Genomic DNA, 6,732 nt, shown 5'->3' with positions numbered 1-6,732 from the left:
GTTCTAATTTAAAGGTTGGGGGGGAAAAAAAGGCAGCAAAATAGAATTATTTTACTCAGAGTAGAAGAATCGCTGAGAGAATTGCATGCATCTGGTTAGTAGAACTCAAGATCACAAAAATATATTAGTATTGCAGTTTATAATGTAGCTGTTTTAATTCAGGCTAATGCCATGTATCAGCTTTATTCCTACTGTTTACCAGATCCTGTACACAGGGGTGCAGAAGGACTTGTTTTACTAAAACTTATTGTCCAAGAGGACCTTTCAGGGTTTTTTTTGTTTGTTTGTTTTAAAGCCACATAAGCAGAAAAAAGTTACTGAAGAAATCTTGAACAGTACAGTTCCAGATGCAAATGCAGATGCCGTGTATTAAAAATAATCAAAGCAGGGTACACTGGGCAACAGCGTAAGTTTAAGTGTGTTAGATAATTATTTATTGCACCCTTGCTTCTACTCATTTTGGTTTACAAAGCTTATCTTCTGCACAAGTGTAAGACTTTTTTTTAACTGGATATGTGATATATGCTTGGGTCAGGCCAGTTATATTTAGTTTCTTCTACTTATATCTTAGTTGTACATATCTTCACATAGATTTTTTTTTTTTTAATTGCAACTCAATCATATTTTTAAATTTGCTTTAGGTATCTAAAATTACTGTACGTGAACATTAATGTAAGTTAAGAATATGTTCCTTGTACAGTTGTGGTAGCAAGCAATAATGTGAATATATGAAAAAACAGATATACTCTGCTTAATATTTGTATGAATGAAAAGTTGATACCACTACAAGAATGATCTTCTCTTTTTAATCTTTTAAATACAAGTTTTATTTCAAGGTAATATATTGCAGGTACCTTGATGCTGTGAACTATTTTTCTATGTCTTCAAAATATTTATTCTCTGTAAAATATTCTCTAGTGAGTATTATATTCCTAAATTGTTGATAGTGGGAGTGGTCTAGAAAGTTTTAAGTTTTCTTAAATCTAAGCCTTCTGTATCTGTTCCCAAAACTCATCCTTTGCTCAGCTTTTGTCTGTGGATTCCTGCTGTTTACTTTGAAAATAGCTCAGCTATGCTTTTCATACAAGCCTACAAGTGTGTTTCTTTGACTTGACGGAATATGATTTTTAATTAACATATACCAGTTTTGTGCTGCCTCAGTCTTCTGGGTCCCACAACAGTTTCTCTCTGAAGTAACTGGTTATAATTTTTTAAAAATCAATTTCAGCCTCTTCTTTAGTACAAATCTGAGTCTGCAGCACTCCTCCTCTCACCCAGAAGTATTAGTTATAATCTCAGCCCGGTTTTAGCCTGCGAGGGAGGCCAGAAGCCTAACATTGATGGCAACTGAGGTTGTGGAGGTTGGAGGTGCAGGGGAGAGGTTGGAAGTGAACAGAGATGATAACTGGTGGTAAATACTGATGACCAGGAATATAAATTCATTTCTTCAAGTGTCAGTTTTCAATAAAATGAATATTGAATCATATAAGGCCTAGATTTTTACTATGAAAATTCTCAGTTGACTGTATAGATGGGTTTGTGTCATGGATGCAGTTTTCTGCTGGTAGTTCATTAGTGTGGAGGGATAGGCTAGATGTGGCTTGTGATATGTTCATAGCAGCACCGCATTCAGCGTGAGCTATTCGCCTTAGATTCCTACGCAAACTTTCCAGACTATGTTCTGTGACACCACAACTACCTTGCCAGCAGCACCCAAACCTACCTACAGTAAAGCTAATTTGAGCACGATGCGTGCTGAAACCAGAGCAGTGAATAGAGTGTGGCTTACAGGTTTACAAAGAGTATCTCATTAGTAAAGGTTCCACATAAGCGGTAGTGGTGGTGAAGATCTTGTCTACTTTTAGGTGCATCTGCAGTCATCTACTTGGTTAGCAGGCATTTCTGTATTTTAACTATGACTTTCTCTCTAAGAATTCTAGTCCAGGGGTCTAAAGTAGAGCTCTGAGCAAATAAAAAGTTAAATCCCTTAGTAAGGAGGCCAGACTAATTGCCTCTTAAAGCATTTCTGATATTTTATTAAAACAATGTCTCTGACTTAAAATACAACCAGGAAATTTGAGAAACTGCGTATATATAGATGAGTTTTGATCAAAAGTGTTACTCTCCTGATGAGGTAGTACACTCACCTAGTAAGAATGTTGTAAAACATTTTCATACAACCCCTTTCGATTCATTAATTACAATGATAGAAATTGAACATGGCAGGAACTTTAATCAACTAGTTAATGCCTGCAGCAGTCATCAGGATTTTCCTTTGATGTTGTTTCTAAAATACTAAATCTATTTATTTTGTGTTCTAGTGAGAAGACATATATTACCTTTTTTCCTCTGATTGGCAAAGAATGAAGTTGCAACAGTTTGAGCAGGCCAGAAACTATAGTAGGACTTCCAGGACATAGCCTACTCTTTGCTAAAATAAATACTACGTTGTACTAACTTGTTCAGCTTCTTGCAGCTCAGCAATTTCTACAAATAATCTTATCTATTTCCAATTTCCTTGAATAGTAAGAGTTAGGTACCCACTTGATATTCATCATTTAACAAATGATGCTAATTATGTCTGTTTCACTTTCAGCCTGAAAAACTAATGGTAAAGGCATCAACGACTCCCTGTGAAAGCTAATTGTTACTTTTAGATATAGTGGCCTTTAACTGGCCAATAAAGATTCCTTTCTTACTGTAATATAATAGAGAAATTATTTTTAATCTTTTGGTGATAAGTAGAAATAAGTCCTGAGGGAGAAAGACTTTCTGTCTGACCTTACATGAAGAATTCTGTAGAGCTCATCTGTTGTTAAACAGCTGTGATTTGAAGTTTATACTGGGATTGGCAAACTTCATCAGAAATTAAAATGTTTATGGAGATAGGTTACACAAAGTCAATAAATTTTTTGTAATATCTTAGAGTCATTTATTAAACTATGTATGCAAATCCAAAATTTCCCACAATACTCAAAACCAAGTAGAGTAGATTGTAAAAACTTTTTACAGTACTTAGATGTAAATTATAATCTCTAAATCAATTTGTTAAATGATACTATTTTGCAAATCTCAAGACCATGGTGTTTAAATGTAATACTATCTATTAATATCTAATAATAATCTATCTCTGAGATATATGCTTACTTGAAAGTCAGTTTTCATTTTGTTTCTAAAAGTCATTATTTAGCTCTGAAGATTGTAGGGAAGAGCTTTAAAGTACAATCTGTAACTGCTCAGAAGCCAGAAGGCAAAGAAAAAGGACTTGTCTTTATTCCCTTCCCTCCACCCCCCACCCCGAAGTCTTAATTTTAAATCGGTCCCCTTGTTTTGGGAGCCCTAGCTTATGGTTTTTGAGCAGCTGGCAATAATGCAAATTGTCCACCAAAAAACCCCATTTGAATTCTGAACAGTTTAAAGAGATCACTTTAATTGAAGAGGCAAAAGACTTGTTAAGCAAAGAAAATCCCTGGTTCTTTTAAGTTCTCCCAGCACTGCTGTTGAGTAATTAAAAGAAGGATCATGATGACCCTACATTAGGTCAAAATCCAGATGATTTTATGTAAAGGAAATGCTCAATTAGAGAGGTCTCAGAGCCCCAAATGTCTTGGATTCATAGTAGCGACTTATTAAGGGTAAGTGGTGCTGGCTAGTTTTGTATCCGTGACCAAAATCATTTATGTTGCTCTTCAACAACCTTGCTTATGAAAAGAAAGCATTTTCGAAATAAGATCTGTATTCACCACTGCTAATTTGCTGTAATTTCTGTACTGCTTCTCCCTAAAGCCACATTGCATTTCCATCACAAACAGCTAAGTGTATGATCGTTATAATGCCTTTAATAGCCATATTGTAGGTAGATATATTAACTTCTCAGGGACTAATAGGAAATACGAAAATGGAGTTAATGAGCTGAATGCCTGTCTGCATGAAGGCTTACTTTGCAAATGGCACCCTAGAAAACTTCTGATTGTAATATGCATGACCATTATGAATGTTATCAATATACAGCTATGAGAGCTCCCTTTACCATGTATTATTAGGCTGCTGAATATCGAAGTATGTTGGATAAGGATAAATGAAGTTTTTTTGCTGATTTGGATAGAGTGATTATTTCTAATGGTGCTACTTTCTTAATTCCTGTGTTTATTCTTTGTAAAGTTCTCTCTGTAAGCTGGGTGAATCAGGGGATACTGGTGTAATAAGAAAACAGTATCATTCTTCTTAAGGAGGTGGAAAAATTTCAAGGGTGGAAGTACTCTAGAAGCAAAAAATTTCACTGCTGAAAACATCGTGCATTTATTCTTCATTAGTTACAGATCTCCATTTGCGTTGTTTTGTTGGTAACAGTATTTTGCAGTTCATTGATTTTTGAACTACATCTTTTTGCACACTGTTTCAGTCAGCATGGACTGAATTAGAGACTATTTTTGAAAATTTTAGAAAAGTGAATCCTTGCATGAAACTTCATATGCTGACACTTGTGCTGGTATGTGTATCTCCACCACATGACACCTGGGCAATACATCTTTGATAAACTACATTTTATTGTTTTCATGGAAGATGTCCTTTTAAAAAATTCTTCTGCTTCGTTTAGCTCATTAATATTTCATTAAGATTTATTTTCTTGAAAAAAGATTCATAAAGGCTTGACTACTCAGAGTACAACAGACCATTAGGAAAGATTTAGTGAGGCAAAAGATGAAACATAGGAATTAGGAGAAGCAACACCCAAAAGATTGAATTTGGGGATTAGGTTTGGAATTCTGAGTGTGATGGAAAATAGTTTTGAACTGAATGAAATGGTATTGAATAATGAAAGTTAAGTAAAAGCTAGCAATCCATTTCAGGAATTACGTAGACTGTCTTAATTTCTGTACATTTTTTATTTTAACAAGTGTGTTATTAATGTGTTCTGGTTATGCCCTAATTGATATACAATTCTGCTATTATGCAGATTTTGAGGTAAGCTTCCTTCTAAACTCAGCATCTCTTAGTTTAAGACATCCAGACCAAAACGGAATCGCTGATGAGAGCTGCGCAGCAAGTACAGAACAGTCTTTTCCTAAGCTGGAGCCTGTAATGCATGGCTAATTGTTTCCAAAGAAAATTCTTGACTTGTCCAGACAGCTCCTGTCGTGTGACAGTATATCTAAGGCCTGGGAGTAGGATCCAGTTAGGATAACTTAAGTTCAGGTAAGAAAGAAAGACTTTTGAAGTTAGTCGTAGCTTTTATGGAGAAGGGAACCATTGACAAATGCTCGCTTTTGGAGGGGAGATAGTAGATTTTTATAATGTTTTTTGAAACACGTGTGCTTTTTTTCTCCCTTCATTTATAACTTCGTCATTGAAAGTTACTTTGCCTCATGTTGAAAACTAGACTTGGTAGGTAGCTGAAGATTTTTTTTCTGTTACAGTGTTTTAGGTTTGTGAATCTGTTTTTTAAATCACACTTAGAAATTTTTCAGTAAGTCAGATATCCTGATGCAATATAACTGATATTTTTAGTGGTTCTATGTTTAAACTGATTTCAGTGTAGCAATATAAATATCTCACTCATCCACTCTAAATGTTTCTCTGATCCTTCTGTGCTTGCAACAAGCTTTCTAACTTGTTGCGTTATGCTGTGTACCGACCTGCTAATATTGTCAATGAGCAGTTTGGTTCAGTGAGGGTAACAAGGAATGCAGAGTAGTTCCTGATTTGAAAAATGTAACTCGGATTCTTGTTTCCATAAAAGACTGAGTATGGCAATCAGAATACGCAATGAATTCCAAACATAAATTTTAAAGAGAATGGTAAACTACAAAACAGTGCCTAAAAGTAGTGTGCTAAATTAGTCTTGTGTAATTCATGTTGCTTTAAAAGAATTTGCAGAGAATTGCATCAGGTTGTACACGCTTAGGAAAAACCTGTTAAACGTACAAAGCAGTAATGGTAAATAAGTCACTGAAAGGATGTTGTCTTTCAGGAAGGCAAACTTAAAAACCAATATTTTGGGCTATGTTAAAAATCCACTTCAGGCAGAAAATGCGTAAGCAATAATTTAACCTAGAACTGGATATTAAGGAAGCTGCTATTTATGGAGAGATTTGATGGTAATTTTGCCTGTTGGGCATCTCCTCTCATAAAGAGTTTAGAAAGATAGGGTTGCTGCGATTTCCACTATTGTAACATTCCTCTTCACATATTTTAAGTCCGGGTGAGAGACTGAAAGCTTAGAGGCCAGTACTGTGTTCACAGCGCGCATGGCTTTGGGAGGAGAAGATAGGAAGAAAAGGACTATTTTTAAGGCTGCACAATTGTATATATGCATATTTAAGAGTATTTAACCATGTCTGCTAAATTACTGAAGTTAATCTATTGTTGAATTATAGAATATTATTTAATACATCAGCATTGTTTTTTCCTGACCTGACCCAGAATTGGAATGGACTCCAATATAAATTTTTTTAACGCATTTCTTAAGTTGTATGTATTATAAACTAATAAAATAATTGTTAACCTATTTACTAAGCCTTACTGTTTTTCATCTATCCAATATGTTGGGGGAGGGGGGGGCGGTAGGGAGAGGACGAAAAAGAAAGAAAAACCCGAGAAAATTCTGCCTTACTGTACAATGGTCTGTTCTAATTTCCAGTTGATACTTGTAGTCTAAATTAGGGGAAGAAAAAGAGAAAATGGTTTTGGGTAATTTAGGTGACTCTAGGACTAGAGTTACCAAATTTAGAG

This window comes from Mycteria americana, chromosome 4 (assembly GCF_035582795.1).
Source record: "Mycteria americana isolate JAX WOST 10 ecotype Jacksonville Zoo and Gardens chromosome 4, USCA_MyAme_1.0, whole genome shotgun sequence".
Taxonomy (NCBI): Eukaryota; Metazoa; Chordata; class Aves; order Ciconiiformes; family Ciconiidae; genus Mycteria; species Mycteria americana.
The sequence above is the reverse complement of the archived record's forward strand: the minus strand, read 5'-3'. Positions refer to the sequence as shown.